Below are 24,449 nucleotides of genomic sequence, written 5' to 3' on the forward strand. Positions count from 1 at the left end.
TGAAGCTCGCCAGCTGATGTTGGACTACAACTCCCATCATCCCCAGCCAGAGTTTCTTTGGATCTAGGCTCATCGTAAAAATTCAGGAGCCAGACAATGGACATTTGACAAAATTACTGGACTTAGCCATGCACATTCTGGAGGGGAAGGTGAATGGGCTTCAGTTTATCCCCTTTACAAATCAAATCATTAGAACGGAAGCAGGGCTGCCTGGGGTGAATAAAAATTTAAAGAACTCTACCTCTGCATTATCCTAGTTTAGGCACCATGGTTGAATTTCTAGGTGCCATGAGTCCCTGCTGCCTGGGATTTGTGAAGCCCTGTCTTAGCTAGAAGCCATTGTGAATGAATGAATGAATGAATGAATGAATGAATGATGTGGTGGTTGGATTTGGATGGAAGAGAAACCTCTGGTTTCAGATGCCTGCTTTCCTTGGGCTGCTACCTCTCACATACCTTCTAGAATCCTTGGGAGGGTATCGCACAGCAACCTGTGAGAGCCAATGTGCCATGTCTTCAGGGGTGGTTCAAAGAGGGGGGCCTCTCGAGGCAAAGTTGGCATATCCTCCTGGACTCAACACTGGAATTGGAAGCTCCTGCTGATTGCCACCTCTCCTCTTCCTGGCTGTGTCCAGCACTGTTCTCCAGCCAGCATTAAGCATCGCCATCCGCTTGGTCTGTCTTTCCGCAGATGTTTGTGCTTTGTCTTCTCCATTTCTGGAGCAGACCAAGCATAAAAGCTAGCTGCTGGAAGGTGGGGAGAGCTGTGTGTCAGGGCAAGGAAGACCGGTTGCTACGATGCCTGCGGCCTGCCTGCTGTAGCAGGCGGTGGACATCCAGGATCAGCGACAGTGGTCTCTCTGGTTGTGCCAGCTGGCTGGCTCTCGCTCGCACATGCGTGTTCACTTTTTCAGAGCACACACATTCACGAGAGAGAGCCAGCCAGCTGGCGCAGCCAGAGAGATTTCTGCCGCTGGACCTGGATGTCTGCTGCCTGCTGTAGGGAGCAGCAACACACCAGCCAGAGGCAGGCAGTGGGCACCATAGCGGCCAAGCTTCCTAGCCCTGTGAATGCCACATTTTGTGTCTTGCTTTCAGCACCTGTGCCAGAGGCCGCGGACTCTGAGCTCAATGAGAATTGGAACCGCTAATATCTTTTGCACATGATGTGGACATCTGCTTCATAGCATTTAGGAAAATCAACGTTTGTTTTGGGCATAATCCAGGGAGATGCTCTGCTACCCACTCATCATTGGAGTGAATGCAACTTGTGCAAAAGCACTGTGGTTGCTCATTCATTTCAGTGGAGTTTCTGCAGGAGGACTTCCCCTAGATTCTTCCTTAAGCTTTTTGGATTTCCCCCCACTCATCAGTAAGAGTTTTGATGAGAAAGTATTTTTTTCTCCTCTTGCGGGAAAAAAAGCAAAGCCTGCAACAAAACATGCATGCCTCTTTCCTTAGTATTTTGGAAGTTGGTCTGATTGCCTTGTGATACCAGGTATAAAGGGTTTTCCGCTTGAGAATGCTATTCTATGGAACTCTTTATCATTGTTCACTTTGATAATCAGGCCTTGCACAATATGTTAAATCAGGGTCTTCCTTGGCCCCTTGCAGCTTACTGCATTTCAGTTACCTTGAAGGTCACAACATCTTGGCAAACATTTTAGCTATGTGAGTTTTTTGTTTGTTTGTTGAAGATTTGCTGAGAGTTCAAAGGCCAAAGAGAGAACCATTGTGACCAGCTAACCTGGTCTTCTCACTGGTCTTTTCACAAACACTGAGAATCTGAGCCACATTTGCTTGCGTCAAAACTCTGGTATTAAAGACTGCAGGGGGAAAATGTAAATAGCTTAGAATATTTTGCATGCTTTCCTCTGCAAAGGACACTTCTGATGGGGAGATTTTTGTAGTTTGTCTCCTCCGTGTTGTCTAAAGCACCCAGAGAACTCGCATTTTGGGCGGTATAAAAATGTGATAGATAGATGGATAAAACTACTGTGGAGATCCAGTCTTGTAGTAGCAAGCATGAATTTGCTAAGCAGAGTTGGGCTTGGTTTACCTTTGAATGAGTGACCGCCTGTGAGAGCTGTAAGATATTTCCATTAGCTCAGTGGCTACTGAGGGGCTCGCCCCCCCTGTCCAGTTTGTCCCCCTATCTCCAATGGTGGCTGTGCCTCTGCTGCAGGGGAGAGGAGAGCTAGTCTTGTGGTAGCATGAATTGTCCCCTTTGCTAAGCAGGGTCTACCCTGGTTTGCATTGGAATGGGAGACTGCATGTGTGAGCACTGTAAGATATTACTCTTTGAGGATGGGGCCGCACTGGAAAGAGCATCTGCATGCTTGCATGCAGAAGGCTCCAAGTTCCTTCCCTGGCATCCGCAAGATGGTTTGAGAGTGACTCCTGTCTGTAACCTTGGATAAGTCACTGCCAGTCTGTGAAGATAAGACTGAGCTAGATTGACCAATGATCTGACTCAGTATAAGGCAGGTTCCTATGTTTCTATGAGGCTTTAACTCAGTGGTGAGGCACCTGCTTTGCCTACAGAAGGTCCCATCTTCTGGTAGGGCTGGGAAAGACCCCTGTCTGAAACCTTGGGGAGCTGGTGCCAGTCAGAGTAAATGGTATGGGCTATGGAGGCTGAGCTGGGGTTTGAACTCAGGTCTCCCAGGTTGAAGCCTAGGACACAACCCACCACATGGTATTGTCTCTCTAGTGGCTTTGCCTACTGCAAGGGTGGGCGCTGAGGTCAGAATTGCAGCATCAACATTTGTTTCCCCCCCTGCTAGAACTCTGAAGCCTGTCAGCTGGAAGCAAAACCAGACCCAAATAGTAGCTCTGGTGGTGGAGGAACCAGGTGCAAAATGGTGGGTTGGGGTGGAGCCCTTGAAAGATGCCCAGGGCACATTTAGAGAGGAGAACTGCTCTCAGAAGAGGGTGTCCAACCTCCAGGGGTTTCCAACGTTCAGTCTGCTGATGTTGTTGGACTACAACTCCCACCATCCCCAGCCACAGTGGCCAAAGAACCCCTGATCTGCACAAGTCTTGGAGGGGCGCAGAGGCCCAGAGCTGAAGGCCATTGGGCTGGAGTTGATGGGAGTTGTAGTCGAACAACCAGGTGTGTTAGGGGCCCCTGAATATATGAGACTTATTAGCATGTTCTTCACTGGATGGGAGAGGCCTGGAGGTCCTGACTCCCTTTTCCTGCTCTGGGGCCTGGGACGCTGCCGCTATTGCTCCAGGCTGGTTAGCAGCGACTCACCAGGGACTGGAAATGTCTCTTTCTGTAAACCAGGAGATAATGGGTTAACTGGACCCTGGGGCAGCGGGCACTTACATTGAAAAGTCCTGGAGCATGACTTGGTAAGCCCTTGCGAATTGCAAAGAGGACTGTCTCAGAAAGCCTTTATTCACATGCTGCTTTCTGACAGCTGAGGAATCTCAAGTATTTTTCACAATCCTTTTCTAGACAATGAGAGGCTTGCAGATTCTGGCTGTTAATGGGGTCTGGTGTGGGGAGGCTGCTTTGAAGAGCTATGGTGTGTCCTTTTGGAGCAGAAAGAGCTCTCTGACTTGCAAATAACTGAAAATGCCATTTAGAGCTGTGTGTGGTGGTTGGGAATGGAATTTGGCTGGGTCGCCCACAATTATGCATGTCTGTGTATGAGAGAGAACTTTGCAGCTGCCCGTCATTCAGTGGCATAGAACCACTGGCAACTGTATAAGCAATGCAGATCCCTTTCCCCAGCTGGTCAGCTGCTGCTGAACTGACTCAGAACATGCCATTGCCTGAGTCATTCATACCACTTCCTACACCAGCTAGAGAAAGGATGATGAAGAATGAAGTTTTAAAAACAATTTGTTCTGCATAGGAGTGACTTAGGGCTGGGATGCCCCCATTTGTCATGCTGATCCCGCCCCACCCCACCCCAAATCACAAAAGCAACTCTCTAAGCCGGGCCTCAGTGTCCCAGCATCAGCAACGGTGTGCTGCCAACTTTAAACTGGTTTTGCTTTTTGTAGATTCTGCTCACAGCACTGTGGCAGTTGTGATCTCTTCCATCACGGAACTATATGCAGAACATGCTGAGCTGCCTTATCAAGCCACAGTTCTAGGAGCTGCATCTGTGAGATGTGGCTGACCCCGTACATTGTACTCATCTTCACATTTGCCCCGCCTCCTTATGCAGGTGATTGACTTCCGTGAGCCAGTGTAGTGTAGTGGTTGGAGCAGGCCTTGACAATTTTTCTTTGGCCAGTTGAAAAGAATTAGGAGCCAGATACTGGATGCATGACAAAATTACTAGACTTTAGTGATGGACATTGTGAAGGGGGAGGATAACTGGGCATAACTGTTCAATGGGCAAAGATGCACCTTTTAAATGTGATGATTCTCTTTATTGAGTGGGGGGGGGACATAACTGGCCCTATGCACCCCCAGCACAGTACCTCCAGTGACTGTTGCTGGTGTCTATCTTACATTTCATTTAGATTGTGAGCCCTTTGGGGACAGGGAGCCATCTTATTTATTTATTATTTCTCTATGTAAACCACTTTGGAAACCTTTGTTGAAAAGTGGTATATAAATTGTTGTTGTTTTTGTTGTTGTCATTGTCGTCGGATAAATGGACTTTTCTTTATCCCCTGTACAAGTAACATACTTAGAACAGAAACAGGTTGCCTGGGACAAATAACCATTTTATTAAATAACTCTGCCTCTGCATATCCTTGTCGAGGCACCAGGGTTAAATTTCTAGGCACCATGGCTCCCTGGTGCCTGGGATTTGTCAAACCCTGTTGTTAGACTTGGGGGACTGCAGATCCCCAGGTTCAAATTCCCATTCAGACCATGAGGCTCACTGGATGCCCTGGGGCAGTCACACTCCTTCGACTACCTCACAGGGTTATGAGGATACAGGAGAGAGAATAGCCCGATTCAGATAATTATACAATCGCAGTGCTTTAGCCGTGTACAGCGGCGCGAAGGTGGAGGAAGTCCTGCCTCTTCTGTCAGCCTCGTGCCCCACTGCTCATGGTTACAGCGGGGCTTGTCTGAAGAGGGAAGAGCCTGAGTCGTGATCACAGGGTGCTCCCGTGATTGCTTGTCTGAAACAGGAAGAGCCCTAATTGTGAAGATGGGTGCTTCTGTGATTGCAAGGCTGGATCAACCCATCATGCTTAGGGATATCCCCGCTTCAGACAAACCCCCACTGTAAGTGTGACTGGTGGGGTGCACTGTTGGTTGACGTGTTGGGGCGGGACTTCCTCCCTGGTGGGGCGGGACTTCTTTTGCCCTGCTATACACAGCTACAGTGGGGGCAATTTTGTCTGAATGAGGCTCCTCTCATCCTTGTACACCACCCTCACCTTCTTGGAGAAGGTGTGAGATATGAATGCGAGGAATAAAACAAATCCTGTGACAGGAAGTGGGTGTTTCAGAGTATTTAGCATTTGCTGAAACCATGAAAAGACCCCAACCTGCTGCTGGCTTAATCCCAGCTTGTAGACTGATGGCCGTCTTGTGTCTCACAGAAGCCCCCCAACAAACCTTCATGACCCGTGTCTGAGGTGCAGAAAGCATCATGTGGTGAATTTTCCTCTCAGTGTTGGCTTGCATAGCCCTGTCAGAGACTGAACGTTGCATATGGCTATGTCTTTGTGGAGTGGGGGAGGGATTGCTTGTTTTCTTTCTGTCTGGTTTTGCTCCTTCCACATGGGAGCTGCAAGAAGGTCTCATCTAACAGATATTGTAATTTTTTAAAAAATAACTAACTGTATTATTTTTCTGCCTCAGAAACAGCCCTCTCAATCGGCTCTTGTAATAAGGTATGAGGACTGAGCTTGCTGCACTTACTCCAAAGGTTAATGGAGATAAATTTGACTTTCCAAAGGAGGGAATTTAATGTCTTCTGCTGATTTACCCTCTGGTTCCTGGAAATTTCCCTGCCCACTGGTTAAACTATGTATTTTTAAAGCAGAAGTGCCTCTGTCCTTAGACATGATTTATATGGTTTATATGCTTCATTGCATAATGCCACGCCATAAATTAAATGTATGTGGGACTTGTTACCTGGGGAGTAGAGCAAGATCCTCAGAACACTTTCACTTGTGAAAGGTAAAGAATCCTTGCATTTTTTGTGTTCGTGATATCAAATTACATACTGCGCATGCATAGATACCTATGTCCATGCTGTAAAAACACACCCGTCTCCGACTAGCCTTATAGAAAACCTTCCTTTTTGAATGGGGGAATGCTGCCAGACTGGGTTAAGCAACAGGATGACCACAGTCTCTCTTGACCTCAGTTCAGTGAAAGAGAAGCTGTGGTGCTGCATTGCAACATAAGTCACTTGAAAATGAGACGCAAGCCGTCGTCTGTGCCCTTGTTATCTTGCACTTCTCAAGCCAGAGGTCCTGCTGGGGTCAAACGTCTCCTCTCTTCCTTGTACTAAATAGCTATTGTTTTTTTATGACCATTATTAATCATTTATATTGCTTAAAAAAAAATACTCTCAATGCTGTGTAGGAAGAGGGCCTCTGGATCTCCCTTGGAGGCCTCAGACCTGATGGGTCAGTGGAGTTGGAGGAGGAGAAGGGCTGCTCAGATGCTTCCTCAGAGGTCTCACTTCCTGCCTCTGCTGGGCCCAAATAAGCCCCAGTTCCCTTATTTTCATTTTCATGGGAGACTTCCTTATGGCAACCTCTTGTTGCAGCCTTTGAACTCCACTCTACCAGTCCCATTCCCGTAGCCCGAGGCAGACATTATGCTATATGAATGTACAGATGTCTGTACACTCACACACGTTTGTGTGAATGACTGTAAGGCAAGGTAAAGCATGCCGTCAAGTCGATTTTGACTCCTGGCACCCACAGAGCCCTGTGGTTATCTTTGGTAGAATACAGGAGGGGTTTACCATTGTCTCCTCCTGTGGAGCATGATGATGATGACTATGGTGTTTCCCATAGTCTGGGAAATATACCAGCGGGGGATTCGAACTGGCCACCTCTTGCTTGCTAGGCAAGTTACTTCCCCTTTGCGCCATTAGGTGGCTCCATCTAATGATGTAGCTGCACAGAATTAAAACTGCCATACAGGAATCTGTGAGCTTCACACTTCGTTCCTTTTGATTCTTATCTTGTGTAGTGGATGGATTGTATTTATTAATTAAATACCATCTTTTCTTCAAAATAGCCTCAGGGCAGTTTACAACACATTAAAAGAAGCAAGCCAAGATAAAATTGATTTTGAATGCAAAAATGCAAGTAAAATATAGGCAAAAACCCCATGGAATGTCATAAAAATTCACAGAGAAGGAAATGCAGCAGGTTTTCCTATTCTCTCAGTTGTCTTGCACTTATAAACTGATACTTATGTAATAAAATAAATAAATAAATTCCATTTTTAACATTTATATCGTGCTCTTCCTCCAAGGACCCTATGTTTATCCTCACCACAACCCTGTGAGGTTGGTTAGGCTGATAGAGAAGTGACTGGCTAGAGTTGAGCAGTGAGTTTCATGACTGAATGGAGATTTGAACTCGGGTCTCCCCAGTCCCAGTCCAGCACTCTGACTACTACACTAACCTGGCTTTGCCATGCCTTGCCATGCCAAAGTGTTGTTTCCTTAGTCTGGACGGTCTGGATGGGCGCAATTTTTAAACCGGTTAGATGTTTAGCCATAGGATTGACAGAAATCACTTTTCCACCCCAAGGCTAAAGTCTTTGACATTGCACAAGTAATGTGAAGAAACTAGAACTTCAGATGCTCCACTTGAGTTTGAACTGGCCGTAACCTGACACAACACACTGCACCTCCCCCAGGGTGAAGATTTGGGCAATTTGTTTGCGTCACATCCCCAAATGCAGAGGCCGGGAGTCACGTGGAGATAATTTCCCAAATGCCTTCTTTCTACTCTTGTCTGTCCACTTCAGGAATGCTAGCCAAAGGTGACTCTTTCTAGTCTATCACCTCCCTTCTGAGAACCTCTAATCTAGATTTGTAGACTTGTTCCTGCCAGGGTACTGCCCAGTAGGATGTTTCCTGGCTGTGAACACCTTCAGGCTTGGTATGAGTTACGCAACAGACTTAAACTGGATTAGGTGGTCTTTTCCTCTTTTTTGGGAATTCTCTCTCTTTTCCCAAAAGAAGTGGTTGTATAAACAATACAAGAAAGGCAGTCAGCACATGGATGTGGCTAAAACATCCTGAAATGCTTTGTTCCAGGATGCAGGGTTGGTGTGTGTGTGTGTGTGTGTGTGTGTGTGTGTGTGTGGATAGCAGCCTTCCGAATCTCATTTGCGTATGCAACATTATGTAATTCACCTTGCATTTAGCCAGTCTATTGGGACAAGTAATAGTTTGGTCCATCCTTCTGTGCAAGTAACTTGCCAGATTCTACCATTCACTCTGCACTGTGATGTGTAGTTGCATGGTAACATGCATTGTAGAGCAATTACGTGTGTGTGTGTTTCTTTGCAGTGCTGCCTTAATTGCACCTTAGTCCTTTTCCTTTTCTAGCATCATCCGCACTGTGGTTTTCCCCACATTAATGCTATTAGTCCTTAATGCACATTAATGCCAAAGGTGATCTGAAGCTGAAATTGCATTCTGTTGCCCCAGAGGCTCCATGCCCTCAGTTAGGCTTATCGGCGTGCTTTTAGAAATCAGTGCCAGCTACATGAGTGTTTTGCGAATAAAAATAAATAGAAGACAATGGCACTTCCTGTCTGGTGTGATTTATCACTTAATAACAAGAGGGTTACTCATTTCCTCTGGAAAGTATCTCCAAAGGTTTTTGGGAAGAGTTGTTCCAGATTGGGCATTTTTCCTTCTTTTATTTTATTTATTTTTTAACTTTTCAATAACTCTTATTAGAAATTATGGTTTAGAACAAAGAATTGCATCTGAATTTTTTGTCCATCTGCTGAATTATAATACAGATGTCCACTTACTTTCATAAAAATAAATACATATATGACATTTCTTAAGGGAAAAAATTGATTTGAGTTTTTGCTTTTTTCATTCTAAGACATATAGTGTTTCTACATTATGGCTGCATTCCAGAGTCTTAATGTCCAGTCTTTCAGTTATAAATGGATCTTTCCATAAGCAGGCTACGTGTGCTCTTTCTGCATTCAGTACATTTTGCATTAGATTTTGATCTTTAGTTGTTGTTTGACTATTACCCATTAAAATTACTTTTAGGTTATCTGATAGATTGTATCTCATTATTGCAGGGTATTTAAGCCTTTTAAAAACAAGTGTACCTCTTCTGACTGAAACTTTCAGCTGACGTACCAGGCATATATATTTTTAGTTATATACAATACGCAAAATTTAAACATTATAGTTATAACACAGATTATTAGAGCAGCATCCAGACTATTACAGTCATTGGCTTACATCTAGACTAAGATACGCACAAGTACTCCCATGGCCTACATGATGCACAGCCCTCCATCACCATAAGGAGGACTGTGAATCCCAAGGAACCATTAGCGTAAGTAAAGTGTGCCGTCAAGTCAATTTCGACTCCTGGCGCCCACAGAGCCCTGTGGTTTCCTTTTGGTAGAATACAGGAGGCGTTTACCATTGCCATCTCCCGCGCAGTATGAGATGATGCCTTTCAGCATCTTCCTATATCGCTGCTGCCTGATATAGGTGTTTCCATTAGTCTGGGAAACATACCAGTGGGGATTCGAACCGGCACTTTTCTGCTTGTTAGTCAGGTATTTCCCCGTTGTGCCACTAAGGTGAACCACTTAAGGTACTGAAGGCTTATTTTGGCAGTGGACCAGGCATAGAGTGGGTGGGGGGAGTGATTTTCATGTCTCCTCTGTCTGAAAGCCCTTCCCAGCTGTATGAACTTATAAATTTATTTATTAATTTTAATTTAAATACCGCCCTATCTGTTCACAAGGGCTGTACCTGTAGTCCAACAACATCTAGGGATCCACGTTTGAGAACTGGAGGAGAGGAGAGGAAAGTTGGTCTTCTAAGAGCGAGCATGAATTGTCGCCTCTGCTAAGCAGGGTCTGCTTTAGTTTGCATTTGTAGGAGTGACAACGTGAGCACTGTAAGATATTCCCTGTATGGGATGTGGTCTTAGTTCAGTGGCAGAGCATCTGCTTTGCATGCAGAAGGTTCCAGGTTCAGTCCCTGGCAGCATCTCCTTGTGGGGTTGGGAAAGACTCGTGCCTGCAACCTTGGGGAGCTGCTACCGGTCAGTGGCCAGTTTTGAGCTAGATGGGTCAATGGCCTGACAGTATATGGCAGCTTCCTGTGTTCCTAACTTCTGGACTAAGGATTGCGATAATAAATACAGAATAAAACAGGAGGTTTCTAAGCTATAACCATTCTCCCTGAAATGCCGGTTTTTGATGGAGAGGGGATGTTTTTCTTTGGAGGAATACTGTATGAGTCTGGGGTACCCCCAGAACAGGTTTGCCATCACAGCTGCTGTTTTTGAGAAGCAGGACACTGTCAGACCAACTTCACAGGCTCAGTGTGGATTTAAAAATGAGACCAGAAAACATGGCTGTGCCACAATTTGCATGGAAGCTAGTTTCAAACTGGTCTAATCAGCATGGTCTCCCCCATAGAAGTCCCAGGTAGTTTGGTGATGGCCATGAGAATCTTGTGTGTCTTGAGGATCCAGTCCCATGAGAATTGGGGATCCCACCCCAGCACAGCATCCCTCCAGTGGTGGCTGCTTTCTGCTGCTTTTCAGAATATGAGCCCTTCTGGGAGGCATCTTGTTTGTTTTTTATGTTTGTTTAAACCTCTTGAGAACCTTGGTTGAAATGTGGCATATAAATATTTGTAGTAGTCGTGTGTTCACATCTGTACTGGGCAGTAGTTAACACCCGTGGGAACACCAGCAGTAAAGTTCTTTGCTCTTGTCTGCACTGCCAACTTGGTTTAGTGTTCACTGGGATGGCAGCATGGACAGCACAACAGTGAAGGTTGTTTACTGCTCTCTTAAATTGCTCTGGGTGGGCTGTAGCCAGAGACACCCCCTTTTTGTGGAAGACCCCCACTTCATTTGCAGAATGGCAGTTCCCAGGGTTCCTTACCTAGGAGCCATGCAGTTGAATGGTTTTAAACTTTGAATGCTTTATTACAGTCCATGACTGGGAAGGAAAACAACAAAACATGTGTAGTGTAAATGTGATACAATTTACCCTGTTTTTCAGCCCTTGAGAGCACTCCATGGGGAACTTTAAAGAAATAAATTCATTTTATGCATGCATTCATTCATTTGATTTCTATACCGCCCTTCCAAAAATTGCTCTGGGAGATGGGTTATTAATGGCACATTTTCGGGGGGGGGGGGGAAGGGTCCTGCAGTTCCATAGGGAAATTCGAGCTATTGATGCTAGAAGTACAGTAATATTGTTTCCGATCAGATCATTATCTGTAGTTGGTTCCAGAACACCATGGGATTAAATACTTTGTTCCTGAAACCTCAGACTCCTTTCTTTTCTTTTCTTTTCCATAAGAATCCTTCTGCTTTAAACATCAGGAGACAGGTTGATTATGTCATCCTGAAGCATTCCTGGCATTTTGATTGAGTCCCAGGTGTTCTCCATGTAAAAGTAGGATGACTCCTCATGGTGTAGTATTATCAGGTCTTCCTTTCTTATCAGACATTTAAAGGGATCCTGCCCCTCCCATCTTGTGTCCTCACTTATTCTGATCTGATTTTCTACACAAAGGTGAAATCTCCTCTCCTTAGGCCATTCAGGGAAGTAAGGCTTCCTTAATTGAAATCCCCCCCCCCTGCACTTTCACAATCTTTTCATTTCAAAAAAGAATGACCCTCATCATCCAAGTTAAAAAAAAGTTGCATGCAGACAGAAAGGCTTTGCAGATGCTACTGTCTTTTAGCAACTGGAGAATGGATTACTTTCCCAAGAAGATAGCAGGGTCTCCCAGCTGTTTTTAATCTTCCAAATAGGACCAGGGATGGATCATCTAAATCTCTTCCATCCTACTTTTCATGCAGGGTAGTCAGAGGTAGATCAGGATCTACTGGTAAATCTGGGTAATTTGAAATAGATTGACTTTTATTAGAGAATGTTTAAAGGGTTTCTGAATCCCATTTTAAAAAAACACTTAAAAGATTCTCCCTAATCCTCTGTAAATTAGGCTGCTGAAATGAAGAAAGCTTTGGGGGAAACCAGGCATGTATTTTTGTGAAAGGACTGGACACTCAGTTCCAGTACTAAAGGCAAACCCCTACGCTGAGCATATGCATATAATTCAAAATATATGTCTCTCCTCCCTAACCACCGTGTTTGACCTGGGTCAGATGGACCTTGGGGGTCTTGTAAAAAGCAAAGTAGATTCTGTAAGTCTCACATTAACCCTGATGTCTGCATACTTATATTGTAACCTATAGCTGTGTCTACCTTTATTTATATAAATCTACTTTGATCCCAGATCTTAAGCCAGTGACTGGGTGGATATATTATAATGCCTCAGGAGAGCAAGAGAGGATGTAGCCCCTGCACTGCTTTTTCCATTGGCACATTTGGCTACTCCTATATTCCACCTGTTCTGTGACAAGGTTAGAGTCCTGCTTGCTAAAGCGGGGTGGGGGGGATATCTCTAGGGGTTAGAGCAGGAGGCACAGTGATGGTAGTTTCCAAACACTGTTCCAGAAGAACTTTTAGGATTCCTCAGTCAGGGTAATGGTGGGCATGCTTACCTGATAGACTGCTGAAACTTTGGTCTCCAGATGTTGGACTACAGCTGCTAACATCTCCAGCCACAATTGGCCACTGTGGCAGGGGATGATGGGAGTTGTAGTCCATGGGGACCAAGTGTGAGAACCCCTGACCTAGAAGGCTCTCTCCCACGTACAAAATAAATGCACCTGGGATGTTGGCAATGTGAAGTGCAGACCCTCCCTGGCAGATTTTGGGGAAGGGACCGACTGCCCATGTGTGCCAGTTTGCACTTCAAAAGCTCATCCCATGCTCCTCTCCTTTCTCCCGAAATCTTCAAGGGGATATTCCTTTATTGTCTTCCATTATGGCAGAGGGGAAATCCCAAAAGTTTCTTGTGTTGAGTCTTTGGGGAGAGAAGCATTGTCTAGGTCAGTGGTCGTCACTGCTTTTCAAGGTTTTTTTGGGCAGAAAACCTTCAGTGTGAAGGAGAGGAGAGCTGGTCTTGTGGTAGCAAGCATGACTTGTCCCCTAGCTAAGCAGGGTCCACCCTGGTTGCACATGAATGGGAGACTAGAAGTGTGAGCACTGGAAGATATTCCCCTCAGGGGATGGAGCTGCCACTCTGGGAAGAGCATCAGAAGGTTCCAAGTTCCCTCCCTGGCTTCTCCAAGATAGGGCTGAGAGAGATTCCTGCCTGCAACCTTGGAGAAGCCGCTGCCAGTCTGTGAAGGCAATACTGAGCTAGATAGACAGACCAGTGGCCTGACTGAGTATATGGCAGCTTCCTCTGCTCCTAATGTGAGAGTCTTTTCTTATTAAGCTGACCCCTGGCCCCATACTGCACTTTCCTCAGTGCTGAGAGGGCCCTTTACGAGAGACAGAGCCCTCACTCAAGAGCTCCCGGAGGAAAGCACTGGGAAGGGCTGCACTCCCCAGTGTGCATGTTGTGCGTGCTTTCCAAATTATGCTAGGGTTCCAGAGGACTCTGTTCTCCTTAAAGGAGCCCCACCAGTGCTGGGCAAACTACAACACTGTGAGGATGTTCACCTCCACATGGTGCTGGGAGACGTGCAAAGTATTCAGCTTTGGAGAAGCTTCACACAGGCCCAATAAACAATTAGTCAGGAAGCCACACTTAAGGTTGCAGGGGCTGCCACTGATCCCCAGGCCTTGCAATGAAGAACGCCCGTCTAGATTTCCTGTGTACTCCATTTCTTAGATGGCCTTACGTTTTCCAAATGTTTACTTCAGTAGCTGCTATGTATTTGTGGGGATGCCGCTGTGCTGAGTTCAGCTTTGTTGTGGCGCGAGGAAATCCTCTCTCTTGCTGTGAAAAGCTGATGATTCAAGTTCTGTGTACCCTATTTTTTGCTTTTGATTTGTTTTTTTTTTTTTTTTTAAATTGCCTTGTTTATCTGGCTGTTTGGCAGGGACCAACAGGAAGCCTGAACACATTTGAAAGAACAGATGCTAAATCATGACTACCTTCTCTTACAATTATTGCAAGAGGCTTAAAATGCCAGTATTGCATAACATGAACTTTCTGTGGCTAGCTTCTCTTTCATGATGAGATGAACGAGCAGAAGCTAAACTACAGTCTGCCAGTGGGTTACTGGCCAATTTACAGGGGATTCATGTAGCATCTGCTTAGTACAGTATCCTAGTACGGTAGGATTCTTGCATAGAATGTTGGACCAGATGGACTTTGGTCTCTCCTAGCAAAACATTTTACTTTCTTAAGCAAGAATGCATACTTAGGAGGGTCACTTAACATAGACAAATGATTTCTTAACTATTGAGAAAACCAGAGAATGCACTCTTGTTTTATTAATTTAGGAACATAGGAAGCTGCAGGAGGAGTCTCTCTCGGCCCTATCTTGGAGAAGCCAGGGAGGGAACTTTTAACCTAGGTGCTCTTCCCAGAGCAGCTCCATCCCCTAAGAAGAATATCTTACAGTGCTCACACATCAAGTCTCCCTTTCATATGCAACCAGGTCAGACCCTACTTAGCTAAGGGTACAAGTCATGCTTACTGCCACAAGACCAGCTCTCCTCTCTCCAACACAGCAGTCCACCAGGATTTTAATGGGTGGGTTTCGACATCACACAGAACCATGGTTTGTTCCATCGAACTGTTAGATTAGGTTAGTGTGTCTCTCTGAACCCATTCCAGTCAATAAACTAGTTTATTTTGGGCAGTCAAACCACATTCTGAACCCAAGGTTTGAAGTTGGATTCATGTGATGTCTGCATCTGCAATCTCGGTTGAATCTTGATTTCTGCCTTTGCAGGGCTCTTGTATAGAAAGAAGGCAGCCATGATCATATGAGGTAAGAAGGGATGGGACCCAAACAAACCAAGAATGTTGAAGCTAAGATTTCATCACAATCTGCGGTGCCAATCTAGGTTTGTCAAAGAAACCTTAGTTAAAATAAACCATGGTTCCACATGATATCTGAACCCACCCAATAATATGTTTTATGGAATAACGGATTTTTAGAAATTGAAACTTTTCTACTGAATTTCTGGTACATTTTCAACCTCACATTTTCAACTAGATTCAGGTCCTTTGAAATGCAGACCCCTTCTCCCTCCCTCCCATACACACACACACACACACACACACACACACACACACACACACACACACAACCTATATAGAGTGTATATAGATTTATGATTTTACATTTTATATCCCCCTCTTCCTTCAAGGAGCCCAGAGCGGTGTACTATATACTTAGCTTTCTCCTCACAACAACCCTGTGAAGTAGGTTAGGCTGAGAGAGAAGTGACTGGCCCAGAGTCACCCAGCACGTCTCATGGCTGAATGGGGATTTGAACTCGGGTCTCCCCAGTGCTAGTCCGGCACTCTAGCCACTACACCACGCTGGCTCTGATTGAAAGTTAGGTATGAATAACTATGTGTTTGTAACTATACACAGATCCTACATGTGTTGACCATAACATGTGACTAAATCCCTGTTCATATGTTATGTTCAATGCATGTATAATCTGTGTACAAGGTAATGCGGGTGCTGTTCTGTATGCCCATACATTTATTCACATGCTTATGATGAACATGGGTCTACAGTCTGCATTTCTGTGGGCCTGCACCCAGGTTCACTTCTAAAATGAATGCATATACAGTCATTCACACAGAAATGCGTACGGACACCTGTATGCACATACAGTGTGATGTCTGAATAGCACTTGAGGCTTATAGCTTGCCTGTATGTTGAGAACCTAGCCACCTAATGATGCAGTGGGGAAATGACTTGACTAGCAAGCCAGAGGTTGCCGGTTTGAGGCCCTGCTGGTATGTTTCCCAGACTATGGGAAACACCTCTATCGGGCAGCAGTGATGTGTTATGGTAATGAAAGGCATCATCTCACACTGCGTGGGAGGAGGCAATGGTAAACCCCTCCTGTATTCTAACAAAGACAACCACAGGGCTCTGTGGGTGCCAGGAGTTGACACCGACTCGACAGCACAACCTCACCTTTATGTCTGGAACACAAATCATGGCTTGGAGTCTAACCTACAGTCAGGGCAAATTATGGCTTTGCATTATCTGAACTGACACTGAGCAGATCAAGGGGTGGCCCAGGTGCTCTAGGGAAATGTTAACTGGGCTGTATTGTAGTTATAAGGAGGATGTGTGCCCTGGGAACCTGATTGTGGAAATACATAAAACTGGTCCATACCATCTAAGTAGGGCAGGAGACTCATCCTACCCTATTTTGAGAGCTGTGCACAGTCCCGTTTTCTGCTTGTGAGTTCAGGGCGTGCTAAGTCCCAGCTCGGTCAGAGGGCTCCGTCCGACCCAGCGGCTGAATCCAGCTCTTTAGTGAGGTAGGACGAAAAGCCCTCCGATCCATCACTGCTGGCGCCTTGGGCCTGATCCAGCTGGGCTCTTCTTATGTTCTTATATAGTGTAATATGAGGTGTTTCCCCATATTAAAACCCAACAATGTGCTGTTCATAGGAACATCTGGAGCTGGCTTAGACTGAGCCAGACCACTGCATTGCCTACACTGACCCGCAGCAACTCTCCAAGGTTTCAGGCAGGAGTCTTTCCCAGCCCTACCTGGAGATGCCGCCAGGGATTGGACCTGGGACCTTCTGCCCCCGAGCTACGGCCCATCTGGGAACAAATCAGAATCTGACAATCAAAAGTTTGGGAGGCCTTGTTATAGGTCTTTACACAAATAGGTTCAACGGGTTGAAGCAGCTGCTGAGTATTCTTGCGGGAGGGAGGAAATTGCAGGCGTTTAAAGATGATTGAACTTGCTTGATGCAAATGTGACTGAGTAATAGGGTGTCATCTCCTCCCCAAATCAAGGAGCCCCGACAGATGGCTGTGCCAGAGGAGCTTAGCACCATGCCCCCGGCTATTTCTGTTTTCCACCTGCCTGCTTATCTGCACGGTGTGCGTACTGTGGGCTCTGTGTTGACTGGGAGGAGAAGGCAGCCACAGGGAAAGCACTGAAGCACCTTTGCCAGTAAACACTCCACAAGCCTGCGTCAGCTCTTGTACTCTCTGCCCCGGTTTCTCAATAACAAGCAACATGACCTAACGCTGTCAGTACTTGAGAATGAGGCGCTATCCACCCTCCATTCATTTGGCTCCTCTCAGCTGTGCCACACAAATTTAGCTGTGTATTTTTGGCTGCCAAAAGCATGTTCACCTCCTTAAAGCTGTGAATTGATGCTGTTCTTGCTTGCTTCCCCCTCTCCCTCTGTCCCTTCAAGTTGGCTTAATCGACTTTGGCTGACATCCTTAAATTGAACTATGAACACACACACACACAACACACACACGCCCTCTTGAAAATGGTACAACAGAGTTCTGTCTGTGTGTAAGAGGGTGGAGAAATCCAAATGAAATTCATTATCTTAGTGTGTTGGATGGTGTGTGTGTGTGTGAGAGAGAGAGAGAGGGGGAGAGTGTGTGTGTCTCACGTTCATGTGCAAGCCCTCTTCCCATGTTATGTTCAACACTCATACAAGAAATGTACAGCTACAGATCTGCACACAGGTAATACTTTATTTATTTATTTATTTATTCATTCATTCATTCATTCATTCATTCATTCATTCCTTTTATATCCCACTCTTTCTCCAAGGAGCCCAGAGCGGTGTACTACATACTTTGCTTTCTCCTCACAACAGGCTGAGAGAGAGGTGACTGGCCCAGAGTCACCCAGCTAGTCTCATGGCTGAATGGGGATTTGAACTCGGGTCTCCCCGGTCCTAGTCCAGCACTCTAGCCACTACACCACACTGGCTCCCTGTTGAACACAGGTACAGCCGTACCCTTCCTATATGTACCATCCATTTGAGGGGCCTGTATCTGTGTTCTCTTTTAAAATGAATGCAGGCTCAGTCATTTACATAAAATTTGTTTGATGTACAGACAGTCTGCACATCCCTACAACATAATGTCTGGATAGAGGTACAGTTCCACCTTGCTTACATGAAATCTGTTGGAAGAGCCTCTTCCCCATACTCAAGCCTAAGGAAGGATCAGATTTCCGCATCCCAGGCTTTTGTCTCATGTGCTTCTTGGTGTTGCTCTGACCTCTGTTCTGAGATAAACTTCATGCCCCCAAATGTTGGCTGTATGGTGCTAATTTTCCCCACGTTTAAGACTTTTTGGCTCTTCAGTGTGCTATATGGGTACCAATGTTCAGCTTTCTGTGTGACCTGGAAGAAAATGGGAACATAACGTTGTGGTAGAGCATGAGGCAGGAGGCCGAGGCCCCCAGTTCAATCCCTGGCAGCATCTCTAGGTAGGGCTGAAAACAATTCAAATGGAATCTTGGAGAGCTGTTGCCAGTCAGTGCACTGAGCTAGCTAGACCAATAGTTTGACTTGGCAAATTCCGAATTGAAGGGATGCGTGTGTTGCACATGGGAAGCTGCCATATACTGAGTCAGACCATTGGTCTATCTAGCTCAGTATTGTCTACACAGACTGGCAGCGGCTTCTCCAAGGTTGCAGGCAGGGATCTCTCTCAGCCCTATCTTGGAGATGCTGCCAGGGAGGGAACTTGGAACTTTCTGCATGCAAGCAAGCAGGTGCTCTTCCCAGAGCAACCCCATTCCCTAAAGGGAATATCTTACAGTGCTCACTTAGGTAGTCTCCTATTCACATGCAAACCAGGGCAGACTCTGCTTAGCCAAGGGGACAATTCCTGCTTGCTACCACAAGACCAGCTCTCTTCTTCTTCCTTGCCCGCCCCCCATCCTGCATTTGTAGGGAGAGACTTACAAATGTTGTCTTTTTGACTTTTCTCATAATCCGCATGTTTTGGACTACATACATTAGCATTTGGGGTGGCTTTGAAGTACTTAAACCATTTGGGAGTGGACTTGGCGTCTGCAGTTATGATGTCACACTGTTTGAGATCTGCACTGTAATTGGTTTGTTCAGTTAGGGGCTAAGCAAGGGCCAGATTTCCAGGGCTCTTGCTCTTTGGGAAACACCCAAATTATGCTGATAACCTGATGAGTGAGTCAGTGACCCACTCAGTCTCCAAGCGTCTTGCCATAGACACCTCCTCTGTATTTAAATAGGCAAAAGATAATAAGGCAAAAGCTGCCACAGAGCTTTTCTCATCCTCCATCTGCGTCATGCCCCAAGTGAGTGAGACAAAGAGGGCTGTGCAGCTTCTAGAGTTACTAAACACTTACTGTAAAAATCTCCTCCTCATGCTGAATCGCATCCAACATTGTACACTCTCTTTTCCCGCCAGGAATTGGCGGTAGCTGGTGTGTCCGTGGCATTTTCCTCTCTGGCGCGTTGTTTGAGGGAAATTCAGCCTCCCGAGGGCTTGGAATGTACTTTCTGTGCTGATAGCAAGACATGGCTCTCTTATGTAATACTGCTTGTTGTTCCCAGCCTGTTTTGCAAAGTGTGAAAGCCTTGCATTTATGATGCCGGCTCACCAGGTAATGAGCAACAAACATCATGGCCTTTGAACTGCCTGGGACTCGGTGGAACTGTGCAGTGTGACTTATGACATCGGAACATAGGAAGCTGCCATATACCGAGTCAGACTGCTGGTCCATCTAGCTCAGTATTGTCCTCACAGACTGGCAGCGGCTTCTCCAAGGTTGGGACTAGGCTGTCCCTGTCTGCATACCACCCCCTTGGGCTCTGTTTCTTGGTCACACTAAAGCAGGGTTAAGCAACCTTGGCTCTCCAGCCTTTGCTGAGCAACAAATACTGTGGTTGGGAATGATGGGAGTTGTAGTCCAACCATCACTAGAGAGCCAGGGTTGCCTACCCCTAACTTACAGTTTGTCCCCCCCCCCCACTGAAAGAAGAAACAAGTTGGATTATTATTTGTATTATTAAAAGGCTAATGGATTATTTACCTTTAACGTGTATCTGCGCAGATTACCTTGTTATCTGTGGTCCGAGCACCTGCAGTTTTGCTTTTCTACAGTTGGTTCATGGGGACCTAATTTCTTTATTTGTGTGGTGAAAATGGGGTTGTTTCTGCCTATCTGCGGTTCTTGAGTGGCCGGAAATAGGGTTGCCATAGTCTGGCTTTCAAAATCTGGGGGCCTGATTTGCATATTCTGTAAATTGGCTTGAAAATAATTTTTGAGCAGAATAGTGACTGCACAGTTTTGCTCCATAACGCTGCTTCTACAAGGGTTTGTGTGTGTGTGTTTTTAAATGAAAGCTGAAATCCAGGCCAGTCTGGGTGGGCTAAGCAATCTGGGTGAGATGCTTAAAATCCGGGTGAAACCCGGAATTTCAGGGGTCATGGCAACTCTACCGGAAATGACTTCTGCTGTCATTTCTTGCTGCCATTTTGTAGCAGTGAGCCATTCTGTGGCTCTTTTCTGCCCCCCACAACCCTAAAGAAAAGAACAAAAATCGGAGTATTTGGAAGTTGCGGTGGGGGGGCGGGGCGGCATTGCTGGAGAACCAAAAAGCTAGATAGCAAGGTGCTGTCCTTATTTCTGCTCCCCCCCTGCCAGAAATAGGTGGGAACAGAACCTCCGTGAATAAAGAGGGTCTCCTGTAAGTTTTTAAAAAAACCAAAACCCAACCTTTAGAAGCAGCAGCAGCAGCCTCTTGCCAGATCATTATGGCAAAGGTCCAGAAAGGATACGTTCCTCCCTGCTATGTTTCAGACTCCTGCCAGAAATAGACTGAGTGCTGCTGTTAATGGGGGTGGTGGTGGTGGTGGGGAGCAGAGATCCCAATAGCAAGCCTTTAAATAGACATTTACCAAAAAAAACCCTCCTGGAGAGGAAGCAAAAATATCTTGCATGCAAATGCTTTATTGACAATATGCAACAACTGATTTAGGTGCCCAGGCCTGCGTGTGTAAATGTTCCAGTTGTTGTCAATTTAAGTCACTACCTGGAAAAACTCCTCATAAGGAAGTAATCGTCTTTCCTTCCCTCGGCTGCACAACTCTGGCTGTAATAAGGTGCAGAATCATTGCTTGACTGAATTCCAGTTGTCCCTGTCAGTGGGGATGGAGGGGAGGGGGTATCTGGAGTTCAGACTCAGGTTTTGTGAACAGCACCCCTGTCCCAATTGGTCACTAGAGTTAATTATGCTGATGGCACAGCTAGGAACATTTGGACAACTCTGCTAGATTGGAATACGGTCCAGCCTCCTGTTTCCCCCAGTGCCCCACCATGGGTGGAGGGCTGGTCTTGCAGCAGTGAGTGTGAATTGTCCTGTTTGCTAAGCAAGGTTTGCCTTGGTTTGCATTTGAATGGGTGACTACATTTGGGCACTGTCTGCTGTGAAATATTCCCCTTTAGGAGATTGGGCCCGTAGCTCAGTGGTAGAGCATTTGCTTTATGTGCAGAAGGTCTCAGATTCAATCCCTGGCATCTCCACATAGGAGTGGGGAAAATTGTTTCCTGAAACCCTGGAGAGTCTCTGCCAATCATTATAGTCATGACTAAGCCAGATGAACTAAGCGTCTGACTCGGTATAAGGCAACTTCCTCTGTTCCAGGCCTCCTGCCTCTGAACTTGTAAGTAGCACATAGACTTCAAGATTGTTAATCATTGATGGACTTGTCCACCATGAGGTGTGTCTAATCCTCTTCTAAAGCCATCTAAGATATGCATAAATCAGTCTTACAGCGGAGTCCTCAAAAGTTACTGCCTTGTCTAATTATTAGTTGCAACCAGTGTTCCCTCTAAGGCATGTGCACATGCGAGCACTCACAGGTTTCTGGATGTCTGCTCAGTTAATTTTAGATCCCGCTCAGCTTGAATCAGGAAGGCCCCACTCTGAATGCACATGCGCATGCACTGCTTTGATACTGCTGCCCAGTACAAAATTCTTCCACATACATGAAAAAAATGAGAGAGAAGGCTGGTTCCAGCGGATATAATCTCCACGTTCAGAGGCAGGATGCATACCAGTTGCAGAAGGGCAACAACACACAGGAGTTTCCAACCTTCTGCTGTTTGACTACAACTCCCACCACTTCCCTACTGCAACTAATTGCAGCAGGGGATGATGGAAGCCGTAGTCCACGTGAGCAGGGGAGCCTAAGGTTGGCCACCCTCATTTTATGACTTGCTTGTGAACTTCCCAAAAGCATCTGGTCAGCCACTGTGTTATATGAGAGAGCCAGCGTGGTGTAGTGGCTAGAGTACTGAACTAGGACCAGGGAGACCCGGGTTCAAATCCCCATTCAGCCATGATACTAGCTGGGTGACTCTGGGCCAGTCACTTCTCTCTCAGCCTAACCTACTTCACAGCGTTGTTGTGAGAATAAACTGAAATATGAAGTACAATGCTCTGGGCTCCTTGGAGGAAGAGCGGGATATAAAATGTAGTAATAATAATAATAATAATGATGATGATGATGATGATTAATATGAAATGCTGTACTAGATTAACCTTTTGGTCTTATCCTGTAAGGTAAAGGAAAGTGTGCAGTCAAGTCGATTTCGACTCCTGGTGCCCACAGAGCCCTGTAGTTTTCTTTGGTAGAATACAGGAGGGGTTTACCATTGTCTCCTCCCACACAATATGATGCCTTTCAGCATCTTCCTATATTGCTGCTGCTCAATATAGTACCAGTAGGGATTCGAACTGGCAACCTTCTGCTTGTTACTCAAGCATTCCCCTATTGTGCCTTACAATATTACCACTCTAATCGTTTTGTGCTAAAATAAAGATTCCTTCTCTGCCACTGGTTCTCTCCCCACCCCACTTCCCCCAGAGGTAATTCTTACTTGCCAGCCACACGTTTTACGTTAACATGCTCTGATTCTCATTGGCTTCTTGTGCTTATGCATGAAAAGGCATATAGGTGAGGTTGTCTGTGTGAATGCATTCATGTGCCCCCTTCTGTACAAATCAGGGTTCAGAAAACAGCAGTGGAGACAAAGCACTGGACTAAAAGATGCATTGGTTAGGCAAGAGGTGTGATGGGCCAGTTCCTAGGGTACCACTAGGAAGGTGTGTTATGGAAGAGAGAGGTGTAGGGCCCCCAAATATGGTTCTGCATTCGACTCCTGTGCCCCTTTCACCCAGGGCCTCAAAAATCCCAGGTGTCATGGTGCCAAGGAACTTAACCATGGCTCGTAGTCTAGGTTATTTAGAGGTAGAGTAATTGAATGAAAATGGTTATCTGTCCCAGGCAATCCTGTTTCTGCTCTTAGCATGTTGCTTGTAAAGAAGAGAGATGCCCATTCACCTCTCCCTTACACATTGTCTGTCATCAGGTTCTGTAATTTTATCATGTCCACTGTCTGACTCCTAAATTTTTCAGCTGGCTCTTAGATTAAAACAAAACTTGTCAAGGCCTGCCTGAACCTACTGCTTTTTTGAAGTGGAATGACAGGGTAGCTTGGATCTCCCTCCTTGGAAGTCCCCAGTTTTCCGCAAAATTTGAACTACTTTGCGCTATCAGATGGTGGCAGTGAACTACACTTGAACCCTTCCTGGAATTGAGCATATCTTGATGTACAGGCACCCACTATGACTCCGTGCTGGGTTTAATTGTGTTTTGTTTTTGTAAATGATCATTAGCTCCTTTCCTCCATTCCTCAAGTCTGTCACGATCTATGCTGATAATATTGTCACGTTTATCCAAGCATATCGGCATTTCTGTTCATCCTCCATCAGAGACGTTACCAGCAGCCAAGCAGGCTTTTAATGCAAGTTCAAAGTGATGCTCTTCTCAGGACCAGTCCTATGCCTGGAAATACCCAAGAGTCTAGAACAGGGTTTCTTAACCTTGGGCCCCCAGGTGTTGTGGGACAACAACTCTCATCATCCCCAGATATGGCCCTTGTGGCTGAGGATGATGGGAGTTGTAGTCCAAAAACATCTGGGGGCCCAAGGTTAAGAAACCTGGTCTAAAAAGCTGCCTCTTGGCTGCCTTGCCCCTGATCAGTCCTTGGATAGCTTTGGGAGCTGTAGCAATCATGCAGAGGGATCATTAGGAAGGGGACTGCAAATAAAACGGCTTATATCATAATGCCCATATACAAAACTATGGTGCGGCCACACTTGGAGTACTGTGTACAATTCTGGACACCACATCTAAAAAAGGACACTGTAGAACTGGAAAAGGTGCAGAAGAGGGCAACCAAGATGATCAGGGGCCTAGAGCACCTTTCTTATGAGGCAAGGGTACCACACCTGGGGCTTTTTAGTTTAGAAAAAAGATGACTGCGGGGAGACATGATAGAGGTCTATAAAATCATGCATGGTGTGGGATAAGTGGATAGAGAGAAATTATTTTCCCTCTCCCATAACACTAGAACC

At 45.8% G+C, this 24,449-nt stretch overlaps 1 long non-coding RNA gene across 2 annotated transcripts in view; it reads left to right on the forward strand.

Moving 5' to 3' along the window:
* LOC128324953 (uncharacterized) overlaps positions 1-24,449 on the forward strand; it is a 180,500-nt gene that overhangs the window by 86,194 nt on the left and 69,857 nt on the right. The window contains exon 3 of one of the 2 annotated variants that reach the window (XR_008307180.1): positions 14,965-15,149. The exons of the other annotated variant lie outside the window; for it this stretch is intronic. This is a non-coding gene — a long non-coding RNA (uncharacterized LOC128324953). Of the gene's footprint in view, positions 1-14,964; positions 15,150-24,449 lie in introns of those variants that run through there. 2 annotated transcript variants of the gene reach the window in all.

This window comes from Hemicordylus capensis, chromosome 4, assembly GCF_027244095.1.
Source record: "Hemicordylus capensis ecotype Gifberg chromosome 4, rHemCap1.1.pri, whole genome shotgun sequence".
Lineage (NCBI taxonomy): Eukaryota > Metazoa > Chordata > Lepidosauria > Squamata > Cordylidae > Hemicordylus > Hemicordylus capensis.